Source organism: Gossypium arboreum, chromosome 5 (assembly GCF_025698485.1).
Source record: "Gossypium arboreum isolate Shixiya-1 chromosome 5, ASM2569848v2, whole genome shotgun sequence".
NCBI lineage: Eukaryota > Viridiplantae > Streptophyta > Magnoliopsida > Malvales > Malvaceae > Gossypium > Gossypium arboreum.
Genome location: NC_069074.1, coordinates 39253825 through 39274444, shown reverse-complemented (window position 1 = coordinate 39274444; position 20620 = coordinate 39253825).

Genomic DNA, 20620 nt, shown 5'->3' with positions numbered 1-20620 from the left:
TTTGTTTGGTATTAGCATTCTACTTATTAGTTTTATTATGTTCAAAGTCAATTTCTTTATTAATCCAATTGTTGAGCTTAACTTAGATTTTTATTTCCTATTAGCTTGTATCTATTATGTTGGTTCATCCATTTAATTTATTTGATTGCTTTATTGTAGATTCATCATGACGAACACACGAAGCAAGTCTAAGGTCACCAGCCCCGCTTCGAAAAAGTGAAAGAAACCTGACGCGACCTCCTCCTCAAGCGCTTCCACCGAGGCCCGCTATCTCTATTTTCAATTTTCAATGAATCCCCAAGAGGACTAATTTGAGCTACTTTGACTGTGACCACTCAGCTTAGGCTGATGTATTAATTGGGCCGCTTTGGAGCTAGTCAAGTTAACTGATCATGTTCGAGTCTTTCTTGCTATAACCCTGTGGGACCGATTCTTCTTTATCATTGAGCCCACATACACGGAGCTGTCTTTGGAGTTCTGCTCTACATTTACTCTCCAGTATGTGATGACGACTCATGACGAGCCGGGCACCATCACTTTCCAACTTGGTGGCCTGGTGCGCCATATGAGTGTCCCTGAGTTCAACGCTGCATTGGGACTATACACGAAGGAATTTATGAGTGTCAAGAACTTTCTCCACCTACATCGGCACATCCACTACTCACCGTCTAGTTGTTGGGTAGATCGTAGGCGAGTACGACACTTTATGATGTGAATCGCCCGAAGGCGACTTCTCTCCCTTTGGCTTTACGGTATATTCATGCCCTTTTAACTCATACTTTGACTAGTAAGAGAGAGAGCACCGGAGTCGTTAGTACTATCGATGCATTTTTTTATGAAGCATGGCCATAGGGCATATTTTTTATTTAGTCTATTCCATCGCTCTCATTTTCCGCCATCAGATAGACCGTAATAGGAAGGGCCTTATCTGTTTAGGCCCTTATGTGACTCGACTTGTAACAGCCTAATTTTGGGGGCTAGTCAGAATAGTGGTCTCAGGACCACAAATCAAAAGTTAGAGAAATTATTTTATTATCAAAATAGAGTTATAGTATGTTTAAAATAGTGCATAAAAAATTTGGTGAGTTAATTTTAATGTTTGTGAGCTCAATTGCGAAAAAGGACTAAATCGCATAAAATGAAAAAGTCCTAAATTCATAACTAAAGGTCTCAAGTAGCTAGAAAATAAATTTTGGGGTCTAGAGTCTAGAGTCTAGAGGAGACAAACTTGTCAAAATTTGGTGAAATTTGATCACCAATTTTGACTAGCTTTATTTAAAAAAAAAAAAGGTTTCACCTCTTCATCCTCTCTTCTTCTTAGCCAAATATCAACCATTGTGTGGGTTTGAAATGTTCAAAAATTTTAGCAACTTTGAGCCCTCTCAAGTAAGTGATTTCGATTGTTTCTCTTAATGATATTTACATTTTTGAGACCCTTAAAGCATGAGCTTTCAAATGAGGGGTCTATTTTGCAAAATGATTAAGAGTTTTAGGTTTTAACATGAATGGATTTGTGATTTTTGCTGAATTTTTATGGGAGAATAGGAGCTAGGGTTGTATCATAAACAACATTTGTGGAAAGTGTTAGCATGAAAACACCTAAAAGGACTATTTTGCATAATTTGCAAAATAAGTGATAAGTGTGCGAAATAGTGAGAATTTGAGGTTGCTATAAGATTGAAAGGGGTTCAGATAGGATTGTGATACAAAAAAATTCAATAAAAATTGATTTTCGAGTGTAGAGGTAAAATGGTCATTTTATAAAGTTTAGGGGAAAAATGGCCATTTACCTAATATGTGAATTTTAGATTTTTCAAATTGTGTTTAATGACTAAATGAGTGCATTTTTCTATTATAGATCAAGAATTGCCAAATCCGACCCTAAACCGGGGGAAGGCCAAGCAAGTAGATTAATTGACGAGTTGTCTACATTTTGCAATCCGAGGTAAATTGTATGTAAATAATACAACTACATTGTTATTATATGTGTTTGAAATATTAGAGCGTGAATTGCTTGATTTTGGAATTGTGAATGTGTAACAATAAAGGAGATAGTACAATTTTCGTTGGAGCCTTAGGAAGTAACTCGAATATTCATGCCATGACATATGGGTTATTGTGGGCTAGTGTAAGACATGTCTGGGACATGCATCGGCTGCATTATGAGAGCCAGTGTAAGACCATGTCTGGGACATGGCATCGACATTGAGAGGAGTGCTAGTGCAAGACATGTCTGGGACATGCATCGGCCTCGAGACGTAAGCCAGTGTAAGTCATGTCTGGGACATGCATCAGCTACGAGATGTGTCAGTGTAAGACCATGTCTGGGACATGGCATCGGCCTCGATGATGATAGCCAGTGTAATACCATGTCTGGCACATGGCATCGGTAACTTACCCCATTCTTGAGGCTTATGGAATATCCGATAGTGTTCTTAATGGTTCATCGGTGAGAGTCATGATTTTTTGTTAATGAAGAAAAGTATAACCTTGTGGTGAGTGGTACAGGTACCTATTTGATACGTATGAGATATGAGTTCATTATATAACATGTGACTTATGTTCATGGTGACGAATAAGTTGTGCTTATGCCCACTTTTGTGTTATGAACAGGTTAATCATTGAAAAATTGTTGTTGTATATCTATTTATATGCAACTTACTAAGTTTTTATGCTTACTTCCTTTCCTTTCCATTTTTCTTACAGTGCCGCCTAACTAGCTCAAAGATCACCGGAAGATCACCGGAAGTCAAAGATCACCGAAGCATTCGGTATAGTTGGATTTATATTTTTGAATATGGCATGTATAGGGCTTAGACTTTATTATTTTGTGACTTGGAGAATTGGTCAAATGTGTTGGCTTGGGTTGGAAACCCTCCATTTTGTATTAAGCCTTGACTGATGGCTAATATTCATTTTGAGTTTATAAAAGATGCATTTTCATAGTTGAATGAATGTCTATTGTGACTGATCTAGTTGCATGAATTGTGCTTGTTTTGTTATTGGTTAGTATGTAAGAAACTAGGTATGTCAGAGTGGCTTTGAGGCTTAGTAAATAGCCTTATATTGTCCACACGGTCAGACACACGGGCGTGTGTCTAGGCCGTGTGTCTTTTGCATGTAAAAATTTCAAGTTAGTATGCATGATAATAAACACACGGGCAGCGACACGGCCGTGTGTCTCAGCCATGTGAAGGATACAACTTAGCACACGGGCATGTGCCTTGGCCGTGTGACATTTTGAGCATGCTGATGTCAGAAACAGAATGTCCTTGTTTTTGCACACGAGCGTGTTACCCTTCCAAGCTGACGTGTGTCCTATTTTAAAGGCAAATTTCTTAAGGTTGGTTTAAGGACCCAGAATAGTTTTGAATAGTTTTCAATGATCGATTTGGGCTCGTAGGCCCATAATAAGAAGATTAAGTAGAAATAGAAAAATTTTTAATTTGAACCGAGTCTCGGTGACTTGAGATTTGTTGTAAGCTTGAGACAGAGTTAGGTAATGCCTTGTACTCTACCCCGGTGTGGGTTACGAGTGTAAGGTGTTACATTTAGTGGTATCAGAGCTATGATTTAGTCGATTCTAGGACTAACCTAGTGAGAGTATGAGTCTAGCCATACATGTCATACTTGTATATTGATAGTGTGACGATTTCTGACAATTATAAATTATATTTTTATATAATAAATGGATCCTGATAGAGCCACGGCGGATGACGTGGAAAGTAATACGCCGGCTCCCGCCGAAAGGACTGTGCCAGTCGAGAGTGAACACGTAACTATGGGCCAGGGCGGAAGGGATAGAGAAACCTACCTCCGAATGATGGACGCTTGGTACATGGAGTTTGTTTGTGCGAATCCAAACACTCCACCTCCCCCAACTCCTCCACCTCCTCTTGTTCCTCAGTATGCCCGGGCAGCTCCGCAAGGTGCAAATATGTTTAGGAAAAAAAATCCTCCTCTAGACAAGAACCAGAAATAAGGGGCCGAAGAATTTCGAGCTAACATAGACGATGACGCAGAGAGAGCAGAGTTTTGGCTAGAGAATACCATTAGAGTATTCGATGAATTGTCATCCACACCTGAGGAGTGAGTGAACTGTGTCGTGTCACTCTTACGAGATTCGGTGTATCAGTGGTGGAATACTCTCGTGTCCGTGGTACCGAGAGAAAGAGTAACTTGGGAATTTTTCCAAGAAGATTTTCGAAAGAAGTATATTAGCCAGAGGTTTATAGACCAAAAAAGGAAAGAATTTTTATAGTTACAGCAAGGTAATAAGACTGTGACGGAGTATGAACGTGAGTTTGTGAAACTTAGCAAGTATGCGCGGGAATGTATATCTACTAAAGCCACCATATGCAAGAGGTTTGAGGATGGTCTCAATGCAAATATCAAAGTATTTGTTGGTATTTTGGAGATAAGAGAGTTTGTAGTACTCGTCGAGAGAGCATGCAAGGCTGAGGAGCTAGTAAGAGAAAGGAGGAAAGCAGCTATTGAGTCGCGGGATTCAAAGAAGAGACAGATGGGGAAATCATATCAGTACTCGTCTAAAAGATCAAGAAATTTTGCTACCCAATAAACTGTTTCAGTGGGGTTTTCAAATAGAACAAGAACCGACAGAACGCAACAAGAACAGACAGAACGCAACTTCTAGAACCCAAATCACTTCTGTCGCGAGTGTCGGTAGTGCTCGGCCAAATAGGCCAGAATGTTTGCAATGTGGTAGGCGTCATTTTGGCGAGTGTCGAGGGAATGAAAGGGGCTGTTTCAAGTGCGGATCTTTGGAACACTTCATCCGCGATTGTCCTGAATTGGATAAGAGAGAGAGAAAACAAAATGTGAAAGCGAGTAGTGCTCATTTGAGGGGTAAGCCACAGCAGAACCCCAAAAGTGAGGTTAGCAGTAGAAGCATACCAAGAGATGTTGCGGTGAGGTCCGAGGGCAGAGCGCCTGCAAGGACTTATGCTATTCGAGCTCGGGAAGAGGCAGAGTCTCCCAACGTGATCACGGGTACCTTTTCTATCCATGAAATATCTGTTGTTGCTTTAATTGACCCAGGATCTACTCACTCTTATATTTGTATGGAATTGATACCTCGTATGAGTATGCTAGTAGAGTCCACTGAGTTTGTAATAAAAGTGTCCAATCCTTTAGGCAGACATGTATTAGTGGACCAAGTATGTAGGAATTGCCTTTTAACAATTAGAGGTCATTGTTTTCCAGCTAACTTGATGTTATTTCCGTTTAATGAGTTTGATGTAATCCTCGGGATGGATTGGTTGACTGCTCATAGTGTTGTAGTGGACTGCGGGAAAAAGATAATTGAGTTAAAATGTGAAGACGGGAATGTTATTCGAGTTGGACCATGTAATACCCCAAAAATTTCTACGTAAGATATTATCTTTGATATAGTAAAATAAGGAAATAAAGTGACAAAAAGAGAAATTTTGAGTTATGACAACATTGAGAAGTAAATTATGATATCTTGATTCAAGAAAAGACTAATAGTGCAAATATTTTAAGGGTGGAATGATCTAGAAACCAAGGAAAATTGATGAATTAGGACCACATTGAATAGGTGAAGAATTATGAGGGTCTAAATTGCAATGTTACCAAATTAAGTGATGACTCAAGAATAGAATTTTAAAAGATCACAAAGGACAAAATGGTTAATTGGAAGAGAGAGAAATGAATTTTTCATTTCTTTATAATTTGGTCCTTTTAACAAAAATTTACCATTTTCACCCAAAAATCAAAAGAATTTCCATAGCTACCAAGAGAGAAAAATGTTAAGGAGACAATGGGAAGTTAGAATATCAAGTTAGATTCAAGAAATGGAAGTTGAAGGAGAGAGAAAATCAAGATGAAGATTGAAACCAATAGAATAAGGTAAGAACATCATCATTTCAATATATTTTTAAGTTTGATATTATTGAAAAAAGCATGTGATTGATGTTAATGTAGAGTTTCCTTACATATGATCCTCTGTTCTTGATAAGTTAGTGAAGAGGATATAAGAGAAAATGAAGGGAAATAGTGTAGAGAAAGAAAATAAGAGTGTTATAAACATGGTAATTAATATCTTGCACTAAAACAGTTTTTGGCAGCAACAGTGGTCTAAATTTGAAAAATCACAAAATTTTTTGGAAATAGAATTATAAGTTGAATAAAATATGAAATTAAATTTTATTGAGTCTAGTTTTTCATAGAAGAAATGATGTAAGCAATGAAATTGTAAATTGTGAGATATAACAAATTTAGTTAGACAAGGTTAGAATGATTTCGGGTTCCCCTATTTTGACTTTGGAAAATCATAAAAAAATTGGAGAAAAATAATTAGGGAATTAAATTTATATGCCTAGAATTTTTAATGAGTCTATTTTTAAGAGAAATAAATGGAAACATCATTTGAATCTTGTACGATAAGATAATTAATTTTTAGTGAAGAAGGGTCAGAACTGTCAAACAGCAGAACAGGGGTGGATTTAAAGAATAAACTGTACTTATTGGCTAAAATCAAAAATTTTGAAAATTTTATGATAAGAAGATATGTGAGCCTAGTTTCATAAAAAATTAGCGGATCTTAATTTCGAGCTCTGTAGCTCAAGATATAAATAATTTAGTGACTATGATGCAAATGGGTCATTTTGAATATACATATAAGTAAATAATGAAATTATTGATAATGTTACTTGTAGCATGTTATATAAATTAAGGATGTGGAATGAAAAAGAGGAGGAGGAAAAATAAATATATGAATTTTCAGCTAGCAAGGGTTTTGTTGGGTTTTTCACACAGGAAGAAAAACAAAACCAAGTTATCTGGATGAAATATGAAACTCTTGTTGAAGCTAGAGCAACAAAGTAATAATTTCGGATGAAGTATGAAGTAAGTTTGAGATTGAAGGACTTGGGAGTTGCAACCAAACGAACAGAAGCAAAAGGGATAAAAAATTGAGAGAAGTATTTCATCCGGGTAACATACATACTACTGTTTATTAAATGGATAATTTGTATGTTTTAGACTCAGGGACTAAATTGAATAAAAGAAAATTGTAGGGGCAATTTACTAAAAATGACAAAAGTGACCAAAATGAAGGAAATCAGTTGTTTTATTCATTAAATTAATATATTGAATGAAATTATTAATTTGGATCAAGATTGGGTGAAAATCGGGGAAAATGAAAAATTTACCAAAATGCCCCTGAATCTTGATATTTCTGAAATTTCGCCAGGTAAGTTTGTGTAACTTGAATTATATTCTTAAATGCTTGAAATGTATGTTATTGATGTGAATATGATTTGAATGTTCATTGTATGAAAATTGATGAAACATTGATATATTTGATAAAAAATGAAAGAAATCCAGGTTGAATGAAAGAAAAATTTGATGGATCTCTGAAAAGAAATTGATGATAAAAAGGATCTAGCTCAGACGAGTGATCCTATTCTGATATATCTCTCCCGAAGAATATGTGGAAAATGGATTTAGCCCAGACGGGTAATGCGAATTAGAGTCTGAATTTAGCTTAGACTGGTAATTCAGATCCAAGCTCATTAAAGTAATTGTCGTTGCAGGGGATTTAGCCTGGACTGGTAATCCCGACAATACTCTATGAGTTTATATTATGGGGGATTTAGCCTGGACTGGTAATCCCGCTGTAAGGATGAGGTTCGTGGGAGTGTGCTTTCTGAAATGAAATGTGTAAGACCATGGTTGAAAGATACCATGGCAACATGATATGAAATGTGTAAGACCATGGTTGAAAGATACCATGGCAACATGACATGAAAAGAATAAGACCATGGTTGAAAGATACCATGGCAACGTGACATGAAAAGAATAAGACCATGGTTGAAAGATACCATGGCAACATGACGAGAATGAATAAGACCATGGTTGAAAAATACCATGGCAATGCACAAGACCATGGTTGAAAGATACCATGGCAACATGACAGAAAATGAGTAAGACCATAGTTGACAGACACTATGGCATCATGTCGAAGATAAATAAGACTGTGGATGGGAGATGCTATGACATCAGTTGAACAATTGATATACAAGTAATATGTATCTGATGATGAATGGTTATATGGAAATATATGTACAAAATAGTTGTATGAAATAATTAAGAAGATAGATAAATGAAATAAGTATAGGTACATGGAATTTAATTTATGTTAAGTTTAATATGAACTATTACTGAAATAAATATACATAAGATATAAGGAAATGATGGTGCATGAAATATTAATATAACGAAATGAATGATATATGTTAATGAAAAACGGTAAGAGAATAATATGTTTCGTGACATGTACATATATGATTATCTTTGATATGTTGATACAAGGAAATTATGTAAGTTGAGACTGTTATTAAACTCAAATGTGATATGTCGAGAAAATAGGTATATTAATGTTGAAATTATATGAAATATGTATAAGTATACTAACAACATTGATGTTTGATACTTAGACAAGTGCCAAGCTATTGATTGAACGATAATATGTTTATTTGTATGATGCATTGAATCGGTAAGTATTTAATTGAAATTTTTGTTAAATGATATATAAATCTTGTTAATGCCCCGAAACCCTGTTCCGGCAAAGGATACAGGTTAGGGGTGTTACATTTATAATTATAAAATATCAAAATATCTCTAGTATCATTATTGCCTTCTAGAATTCTCTCTCTTCCAATTGACCATTTTTCCCTTTGTGATCTTTTAAAATTCTATTCTTGAGTCATCACTTAATTTGGTAAAATTACAATTTAGTCCCTCATAATTATTCACCTATTCAATGTAGTCCTAATTCATCAATTTTCCTTGGTTTCTGGATCATTCCACCCTTAAAATATTTGCATTATTAGCCCTTTCTTGAATCAAGATATCATAATTTACTTCTCAGTGTTGTCATAACTCAAAATTTCCCTTTTTGTCACTTTATTTCCTTATTTTACTATATCAAAGATAATATCTTACGTAGAAATTTTTGGGGTATTACAGACCAGATAGGTTAGATAATCTGCCTGTAGTAATATCATTTTTAACTGTCGAGAAATATTTGAGGAAAGGATATGAGGCTTATCTAGCTTTTGTGTTGAATACTCAAGTGTCTGAGTTGAAGATTGAATTGGTACGAGTGGTTTGTGAGTTTACAAACGTGTTTCTGGAAGAATTACCCGGATTGCCTCCGGTGAGAGAAGTTGAGTTTGGAATTGAATTGGTCCCCAATATGACACCCATCTTGATTGCTCCGTATAGGATGGCTCCAACGGAGTTAAAAGAGTTAAAGGCACAGTTGCAAGAACTATCAGACAAGGGCTTTGCGAACCGAATTTTTCACCATGGAGTGCTCCGGTACTCTTCGTGAAAAAGAAAGATGGGTCGATAAGACTATGTATTGATTATAGACAGCTCAATAAAGTAACAGTGAAGAACAAGTACCCTTTGCTAAGGATTGACAACCTATTTGATCAATTAAAGGGAGTCACTGTATTTTCCAAGATTGACCTGAGGTCAGGATACTTCCAGTTGAGAGTAAAGGAGTTAGATGTGCTAAAGACTGCGTTTCGGACAAGATACAGGCATTATGAGTTCCTTGTCATGCCTTTTGGTTTGACTAATGCCCCAGCGGTGTTTATGGATTTAATGAACCGTTTTTTTTACCGTATCTAGATAAGTTTGTCGTCGTCTTTATTAATGACATATTAGTTTATTCGCGTGATGAGAGCAAGCACGCAGAGCATTTGAGAGTTGTGTTGCAAACCTTGAGAGACAAGCAATTATACAGCAAGTTCAGTAAGAGTGAATTTTGGCTTAAAGAGGTCAGATTCCTAGGACACCTTGTTTCGAGTGACAGGATCCGAGTTGACCCAAGCAAGATCTCGGCTATTATGGAGTGGAAATCGCCGAGAAATTTGATTGAGGTTCGAAGCTTCTTGGGCTTGGTCGGGTACTATAGACGGTTTGTAAACAGGTTTTCTATGATAGCTACCCTGATGATGAGACTGCTACAGAAAGATGTTAAGTTTCAATAGTCAAAAAAGTGCCAATAGAGTTTCGAGAAATTAAAGGCTTTGTTGATCGAAGCCCCAGTATTAGTGCAACCGGAGTCGGGCAAGGAGTTTGTGGTATATAGCGACACCTCCTTGAATGGTTTGGGGTATGTGTGCTTATGCAAGAAGGTAAGGTCATAGCCTACGCTTCAAGACAACTGAAGCCACATGAGAAGAACTATCCGACACATGGTTTAGAGTTAGCTGCCATCATATTCGCGTTGAAAATTTGGAGACACCATTTATATGGCGAGAAATGTCGGGATTCACCAACCATAAGAGCTTAAAGTACTTGATGACTCAAAAGGAGTTGAATTTGTGGCAAAGTTGATGGTTAGAGCTGTTAAAGGATTACGAGTTCGTAATAGATTACCATCCGAGAAAAGCGAACGTCATCGCTGATGCATTAAGTAGAAAATTGTTATTTGTGTTGAGAGAAATAAATGTCAATACGACTTTGTTTGGTGATGGTTCAGTTCTAATAGAGATGAGAGTTAGACCGATGTTTCTTCAGGAGATCCGAGAAGCTCAAAAAGGTGATGAGAAGTTGCAAGCCAAGAGAACTCTGTGTGAGTCGGGAATTGAATCACATTTTCTTATTGGTACCGATGGATGTATGATGTTCAAAGACAGAGGTTGTGTACATAAGGACAATGAGCTTATTCAGAAGATTCTGAGAGAGGCACATAGTGGTTGTTTGTCCGTCTACCCGGGCAGTGTGAAAATGTACAACGACCTTAAGAAAATGTATTGGTGGTTAGGAATAAAAAGAGATATTTCAGAGTTTGTGTCTAAGTGCCTAGTGTATCAACAAGTGAAGGCTGAACACCAAGTACCTTCGGGTCTACTTCAGCCTATCATGGTCCCCGAGTGGAAGTGGAATCGGATCACTATGAATTTTGTGACAGGTTTGTCGATAACCCCGAAGAAAAAGGATGCTGTTTGGATTATCGTGGATAGGCTAACAAAGTTGACACACTTCATACCTGTGCGTACTGATTACGCCCTTGAGAGATTAACCGACTTATACATCTCCGAAATTGTGAGGCTACATGGGGTGCCCATATCTATTATTTCAGACAGAGACCCGAGATTTACCTCGAGGTTTTGGAAAAACTTACAAAAGGCATTTGGGAACAAAGTTGAGTTTTAGCACTGCTTTCCATCCGCAAACCAACAGTCAGTCAGAGAGAGTAATTCAGATATTAGAGGACATGTTACGGTGTTGCATCCTTGAATTCCAAGGCAGGTGGGAAAAGTATCTATCGTTGGTAAAATTCACCTATAATAACAGTTATCAGACAAGTCTGAAAATGGCGCCTTATAAGGCTTTGTATGGGCGAAAGTGTCGAACGCCCTTATATTGGATCGAGCTTAGAAAAGGTCAAATTCACGGGGTTGAATTAGTCATGGAAGCTAAAAAGAAAGTTAGAGTGATTCGTGACTGCTTGAGAGCTGCCTCGGATAGACAGAAATCCTATACAGATTTGAAACGAAAGGAAATTGAGTTTCAAGTCGGTGATAAGGTATTTTTAAACGTATCTCCATGGATGAAAGTCCTCAGGTTTTGTAGAAAAGGAAAGTTGAGTCCTCATTTTATAGGACCTTATATGGTTACCAAGAGAGTAGGGCCAGTTGCCTTGTGACAGCCCAAAATTGACCCTACTCGGGAAGTGGTTTCGGGACCGCTAAACCGAGTCACCGAAATGTTCGAACGTAATATTTATTGTCTGGAATATGTGAATATGAATGTGTGAAAATTTCATGTTTGGATTTTGCTTAATTGTAGATGAATTTTAGTGATTAGGACTTATGTGAGAAAACTTAGAAATGTGCTAGGCAAATGTAAGTGGCCTATTAGTGCATGTAATCAAAGGGGTGGACTTGCATGTCAAATTCCCCTTTTATATTAGTTAATGGCCGGCCATGACAAGATTATGGGCAAGGAAACATGTTTCCAACATGTTTTGCTAGTGGTGTATGTAGGAAGTCATAAAATAAAAACTAGCATTAAAGAAATGAACAAAAAAAATGAGCATGGATGCCCCCCATTGTGCCGTAGCTAGAGAGAAAGAAAAAGAAAAAAAAGGTTTTTGTTCACCATTTTACCTTGCCATTGCCGTGAGTGAGGGAGAGAAAGGGAAGGAATGCTCATCTTTCTTCTTCTTCATTGCCGAAATTGAGAAAGGAAAGTTTTAAAAAGAAACCAAGGCATTCGGCCATAGCTATTTCAATGGAAAGGTATGCATTGTGATTTTTGTTTACTAATTGATATTGAGATTAAAGTTGATAAGTGTATAGTCTAGCTAACCCATAACAAAACTCATGGATTCATGGTTGGGAGACAAGAATGGTAGTTGCCGTATGTATGGGCATATATGCACTTTGGAAAGGAGATTTTGGTGTCATTTGAGTTCCTTTATGAATGTATGTGCATGAGTATTCGGTCATGTTATTGTTTCATGTTGAAAAATGTTTAATGCTTAAGGTGTTGTATAATTTTACTTGTGAATGAACTTGAGAACATCTAAATTATTAGTTGGAGGTGCGAATGTGGTCTTGGATGAATTTTAAAGAACAAAGAAATTTTGGGTGACTAGAGGTCAAGGACATTGACCAAAGGCTTGTGTGCTAGCAAAGTCGGCCTAGATGTGGTAAATGTTGAGTGTTAAATGCAATGGGAATGCTAGATTAATGTTGCACATTCGGCTATAGTTAGGCATGTTGATGATCTCATTTAGACAATTAGACATAAAAGGGTGGTAATGAGGTTGAAAATTTGTTGAATGGCTGGTTGGGAAATGAATGAAACATTCTGCCATATGGGGTATAAATGGGCATAGGTGTTAAATACCTTGTATTGGAAATTTGGATGAATAAGTAGCAATAAATTAAGATGAGATTGAGTAAATTTTCAGCTTAGTTGTGTTAAGTATTCGCAATAATCATAATAATGTATATGAATGCCGTATGTTTGTGTTTGATGGAGAGGTAAATTGTTTGATTTAGCTCAAGAGCAAAGGGGAACTAAATCGGACAAAGGAAAGGAGAAAGCAAACGAGTAGCCGATTTGGAACCGTTCCACCCAAAACAAGGTAAGTCATTAAGCATATATTTGGTATTGATTTAAATGATCATAATATATATGCAATTGTGTTTAATGAATTGATGTGTAAATGGAAATGTATGTGTATGGAATGATGCCATCGTTGAATGTATAAAGGTAGTAAAATGCATAAAGTATTGGTCTCGCACTAAGTGTGCGGGTATAAATGGACACGGTGACAAGATTGGCACTAAGTGTGCGGGTTTAAAATTTGTACAGCACTAAGTGTGCGAATTTGATCATATAGCACTATGTGTGCGAAGTGATTATATAGCACTAAGTGTGCGGACTCACTATATGCTTTTGCATCACTATTGGCACTGAGTGTGCGATATTATCGAGTTGATCACGGACAGCGGATTGGGTAAGTACCTTGAGCTCATGGCGAATAGGCACTATGTTCATGTTCGGGGATGAGCTTGGTAAGCTTTAAATCTATGTGATGATTGCAATTGTATGATTGTGGTGAAAATGAGTTGGTGTGTAAAATGCCTCAAATATCTTATTGAATAGAATATGAAATGTGGATGTATGACTTGGTATGAGATTGAACCGAAAGGTCGAGGAATTATGGTATAGTTTCGACATGGATGGAGTACCTAACCTCGTTTATTGTTTCATGTTGTGATAATTTTATTAATGGATGGTTGTCGAATGCTTATGACTTACTGAGTTATAAACTCACTCGGTGTTTTTCTTGTCACCCATTTTAGGTCTCTTGGACTCGTCTATTTTGTGTGCTCGGAGCCGTCAACGAAGTCATCACACCGGCGAGCAATTTTGGTATTGTCTTCTTAGTCAACCTAGGAGAACATTTGGCATGTATGGGCTATTTTGTTTTGTTGAATTTTGGGTTGTAAACTTTAAGCCATGTGAAAATGGCCTATGTGGTCGTTTGAGTGGGATGCTAGAACCTATAGCCACGGGTCTTAGAAACCTTAATTTTGATAAGGTGGCCATAGTTGCGCCATGTATGATGAATGATTAGTAAGGCCAAGGAAAGATTCATGAAATTGGCATAGTCTACTGCAGTAACTGTTGCGGACAGCAGCAGTGATATGAGATCGAAAAATCACCAAAAATAGTAGAAGTGGAATTAATTGCTAAGAAAATTATGTACTCGAAGCTTGATGGGTCTATTTTCATATGGACGAAACGAAACAACCATATGAGCTGTATTTTGAGAGATATTCAAGATTTCGTGAGACAGGGCCAGAACAGTTTCTGGATCCTCTGTTTCAACTTTGAAAATTTACCATAAATTATCCAGAAACAATTAGAAGTCATGCCTTATATGCATAGATTCCCCTTTGAGTCTAGTTTCATTAGAAACAAACGGCATGAGCATTAGAGCTCTGTACGAGATGATATCCAGGTCGTAATGCGCAAAGGTCAGTGTAGTCGAACCCTGAAACAGGGGTGACTTTAACTAATAAACTGTACCAATTGGCCAGACCAAAAATTCTAGAAATAAATCCATGGATGGATATATGAGTCTAAATTAGGGGAAAATTTACAGATTTGGTTTTCGAGTTTTGGAACTCGAGATATGATTTTTAAGGTGGCAGTGACGCAGTTAACTAGCCTGCCTGGAACAGAAAAAGGAAAACAAACAAAAAAATTTTCCAAGAGAGGAATAAGTAAAGTAAGCCCGGTAACACCTCGTGGTCAAATCCGGTGACGGTCACGGGTTTGGGGTGTTACATGCCTACCGATTGGATTTGCCACCAGAATTGGAAAAGATTCACGACATTTTTCATGTTTCCATGCTATGTCGATATAGATCAGACCCTTCGCATGTGATTGCACCAACAAAAGTTGAGATTCATCCAGACAAGACTTATGGCGAAAAGTCGGTCAAGATTTTGGACCGGGAAGTCAAACAGTTAAGGAATAAGAATATAGCACTTGTGAAGGTTTTTTGGCATAGACATGGAGTCGAGGAAGCCACATGGAACCTTAGGGGACTATGAAAGATTAGTACCCAAACTTATTCACCGGTAAGATTTTCGAGGACGAAAATCCCTAAGGGGAGAGAAATGTAACAGCCTAATTTTGGGAGCTAGTCAGAATAGTAATCTCGAGACCATAAATTTGAAGTCAGAGAAATTATTTTATTATCAAAATAGGTTTATAGTATGTTTAAAATAGTGCATAAAAAATTTGGTGAGTTAATTTTAACGTTTGCGAGCCCAATTGTGAAAAAGGACTAAATAGCATAAAGTGAAAAAGTCCTAAATTGATAACTAAAGGTGTCAAGTAGCTAGAAAATAAATTTGGGGTCTTTAAAAGGAAAATAGACCCTTGGGAGAGGGCATAGCTAGTCATGGAGTAATTTTCAAAATTAGGTGAAAATTTGGTCACCAATTTTGACTAGCTTTATTTTAAAATAACAAAAAGGTTTCACCTCTTCATCCTCTCTTCTTCTTAGCCGAAAATATCAGCCATTGTAGAGGTTTGAAAGCTTTAAAAATTTCAGCAACTTTGAGCCCTCTTAAGTAAGTGATTTTAATAGTTTCTCTTAAAGATTTTTACATTTTTTAGACCCTTGAAGCATGCGCTTTCAAATGAGGGGTCTATTTTGCAAAATGGTTAAGATTTTAGGGTTTTATCATGAAGGGACTTGTGATGTTTCTGAGTTTTTATGGGAGAATAGGAGTTCGGGCTGTATAATAAACAACTTTTATGGAATGTGTTAGCATGAAAACACCTAAAGGGACTATTTTGCATAAGTTGAAAAATAAGTGATAAGTGTGCGAAATAGTGAAAATTTGAGGTTTCTATAAGAGTGAAAGGGGTTCAAATAGGCTTGTGATACGAAGAAATTTGATAAAAATTGATTTTCGAGCATAAGGGTAAAATGGTCATTGTCAAAGTCTAAGGGTAAAATGGTCATTTACCTAAGATCTGAATTTTAGATTTTCCAAATTGTGTTTAGTGACTAAATGAGTGCATCTTGCTATTATAGATCAAGAATTGCCAAATTTAACCCTAAACCGAGGGAAGGCCAAGCAAGTAGATTAATTGACGAGTTGTCTACATTTTGCAATCCGAGGTAAGCTGTATGTAATACAACTACATTGTTATTATATGTGTTTGAAATATTAGAGCATAAATTGCTTGATTTTGGAATTGTGAATGTGTAACGATAAAGGAGATAGTAGAATTTCCGTTGAAACATTAGGAAGTAACTCGGATATTTGTGCCATGACATATGGGTTATTGTGGGCTAGTGTAAGACATGTCTGGGACATGCATTGGCCACATTATAAGAGCTAGTGTAAGGCCATGTCTAGGACATGCCATCGGCATTGAGACGAGTGCTAGTGTAAGACATGTCTGGAAAATGCATCAGCCTCGAGACATAAGCCAATGTAAGACATGTCTGGGATATGCATCGGCTACGAGATGTGTCAGTGTAAGACCATGTCTAGGACGTGGCATCGGCACAGATATGTGAGAGCTAGTGTAAGACCATGTCTGGGACATGGCATCGGCCTCGATGATGATATCCAGTGTAAGACCATGTCTGGCACATGGCATCGGTAACTTACCCCATGTTTGAGGCTTATGGAATATCCGATAGTGTTCCGAATGGTTCATCGGTGAGAGTCATGAATTTTGGTTAATGAAGAAAAGTATAACCTTGTGGTGAGTGGTACAGGTACCTATTTGATACGTATGAGATATGAGTTCATTATATAACATGTGACTTATGTTCATGGTGACGAATAAGTTGTGCTTATGCCCACTTTTGTGTTATGAACATGTTGATCATTGAAAAATTGTTGTTGTATATCTATTTATATGCAACTTACTAAGTTTTTATGCTTACTTCCTTTTCTTTCCATTTTTCTTACAGTGCCGCCTAACTAGCTCAAAGATCACCGGAAGTCAGAGATATCGATCACACTATCAAACGAAGCATTCGGTATAGTAGGATTTATATTTTTGAATATGGCATGTATAGGGCTTAGACTTTATTATTTTGTGACTTGGAGAATTGGCCAAATGTGTTGGCTTGGGTTGGAAACCCTCCATTTTTTATTAAGCCTTGACTGATGGCTAATATTCATTTTGAGTTTATAAAAGATGCATTTTCATAGTTGAATGAATGTCTATTGTGACTATCTAGTTGCATGAATTGTGCTTGTTTTGGTATTGGTTAGTATTTATAAGAAACTAGGTATGTCAAGGTGGCATTGAGGCTTGGAAAATAGCCTTATATTGTCCACAAGGGCAGGCACACAGGCATGTGTCTAGGCCGTGTGCGACACACGGCCTATCCCATGGGTGTGTAGTCCAACCGTGTGTCTCCTACACGTAAAATTTCAAGTCAGTATGCATGATAATAAACACATGGGCAGAGATACGGCCGTGTGTCTCAGCCATGTGGAAAGACACGGCCTAGCACACGAGCGTGTGCCTTGGCCGTGTGACATTTTGAGCATGCTGACGTCAGAAACAGAATATCCATGTTTTTGCACACAGGCTAGGACACGGGCTTGTCATGGCCGTGTGAGGGACATGGGCCATTGATACGGGCATGTGTCTGGCTGTGTGAAAACCTCTATATGTGTAAATTAGAAATTAATTCTACACGGCTATGGGACATGGGCATGTCCCTGGGTGCTTAAGCCGTGCGAGCCACACGGGCCATCAGAAATGGTCACACAGGCGTGTTACCGTTCCACATAGGCATGTGTTCTATTTTAAAGGAAAACTTCTTAAGGTTGGTTTAAGGAGCCAGAATAGTTCTGAATAGTTTTCAAGGATTGATTTGGGGCTCTTAGGTCCATAATAAGAAGATTAAGTAGAAATAGAAAAAGTTTTAATTTGGACCGAGTCTCGGTGACTTGAGATTTGTTGTAAGCTTGAGATCAAGTTAGGTAATGCCTTGTACTCTACAGTTTGATCTCCTAGACACACCAGAGAAATCCTCTACGCTTACACTCGCTGGCAGATGTTCCAACAGGGAATATCGAGCATGACTCATATGAGGATGATCAAGCAACTTCGTGGAGTAGATCCTCCTCAGTACAGATTATTTCATTCTGACTCTCAGAATGAACCCGAGACTTTACTGATGATGTCCCTTTCCTTCACGAGAACCCACCTCATCCTCTACCTTTGATTCACCATCCTGTTTCTTCTGCTACTACTTTAGTGGATCTCTCCAAGCAGTTCACTCGCTTCGAGCAACACTGCTTTCAAAGGTTCGACAATATTAACGCGACATTGCAGCAAATCTATCAACATCTCCATTTCTCTTCTTCGTACTGATGACTCACCTTATTGATGCCTCCGACGATGAAGATCATTGATTTTTCTTTTTAATTTAATTTAATGTTTATTTATCTTTTTAGTTGTTTTGTTTTATTTTATTTTCTTGTACTTCTTTTAATTATTATCTTTTGAACTATATTTTTATGGTTGTTTCTACTCGAGTTATAACCCCTTAATCTTCTTCATTATTTGTGTTTATTTTCTTATTAGTTTGCTCGGAATCATGCATTACATTTAGATTTGACTATAATTTAGCTTTTCACTATGCTGGGGATTTCATCCAATATTCAGGGCAGTTTCAGTTTTCTTCCTTATGATATTTTGTTTATACTATGATTATATCTGTTTGTACATTGAGGATAATTTACATCTTAAGTGTAAGGAGGTTATTTATATAATTATTAGAAACCCCCTGAATTATGTCTTGTGTTTAAGTAGTTTTCTCATACTTCTATTAGAATGAATTTTTATCGATTTGTGATTTTTATTAATGTGTTTTGGATTAAATTCATAGATATTTGTGCATTGGTTGTTTTAAACTTTAAGACATGAGAGAATCAAGCATGATAAGTTTATTTTCAGAATTAAAAATTTTAGCTTGTTTCCCTGAATTGAAGTATTATCTTGAAGTTTTAAATTTACAAGTTTGACATCAAAAACCATAATTTCTTGTGTGAGATTTTGAGCCTTTAGAGCATACATTTTTCTTTCTCATTTTATTATTGGTTATGAGTGTGTCAACTTGATTTGTTATTCTAGAACTTGCGTCGATTATATATGTTGAGACCACACATTTGGATTTGATATACTAGGATGATAAAGGCACTTAGGTTTTAACCCACTTATCCCATAAAAAGCCTACATAAATAATTAACCCTTAGTGAACCTCGTTGAGCCTAACACATTGTTTCTTGATTTACCCAATAATGTTAACCCATAACTCATTTTTTTCGTTGGAACTTTTTCTCGTTTTATTGACTCTTTTTTTTTTTGTTTAGATTTGATTTGGTTAGTTGTCTAATTGTGTTCTTTTGTTTGATTTGCTGAATTTTTTCTTATTGTTTAGAAGAAGAAGAAGAAGAAGAAAATTGAAAATATATATATAAATTGATTATTATTTAGTTCTATGTTAATTGAGTTTGAACAATTAAATTCATATTTTGAGAAGAAGCTCGTTTTTATTCTTGAACAGTTTTCAATTGAAGTAATTGTTTTTAATTCAACATTTGTTTATGTTTCTAGTTTGGTAATTTATCAATTCGATCTCGATTTTAACCAACTTTTTCAGCTTTTCTCCACACCTTTAACCTAAGCTCCATTACAACCTCTCAAAGACCTTTTGATTTGTATACCATATCATTTTATAGTGATAGAGATTTGATTTTCATGCAAGCCTATAATAATAATTTTTCATATTTGACTACTGAATGCTTATTCTTGAACCTTAAACACTTTGAGTGATTTGAGTGAATCTTTAGTGAGGATGTCAATTCTTGTCGATTTTGAATTAAAGATAATTACTTAGATAAGGGGAAATACCTATGTTTTAATGCTTTAAAAATGTTCGACTTGGATTGTTTAAATCTTTAATGCTCTTTTAGTTGAATTATCAATGTATGATTATTTGTGAATTATGTCGAAATATTATTGATGAGAATTATAAGTTAAAAAAGATTAATTTTAATTGTGAGTTGAAGATTTTGCTTGAGGACAAACAAACGCTTAAGTGTGGGGATATATGATAAGCTATAAAAGTAACATATGTTTAATCCCATTCTTGATGCGATTTTGGATGATTTATTGTGTAAATTAGTAAATTTGATGCTCTTAATCCTCTAAATTCATGTTTCTATACTTAGGTAAGCATAGGGGAGTGAAAGGAGAGAAAAACGAGCCAAAATCAGACAAATAAAGCTGTTTCTAAGATCCACAGGGCCTAGACATTTCCACACAAGCTGGCCACACGCCCATGTGCCAGCCCATGTCGGTATCGCACCCTACTTCCTATATACACACACAAAAAAAACTCAATTTTTAGGCTTTCTAAGCATTCTAAAGTCTATAAATACCAATTAGAAGAAAAGAACGGAGAGAAGATTGAAGAAAACACTCGAAGAACACCATAGGAGCCAACTCAAAAGTAGATCACCTTCAAGATTGAAGA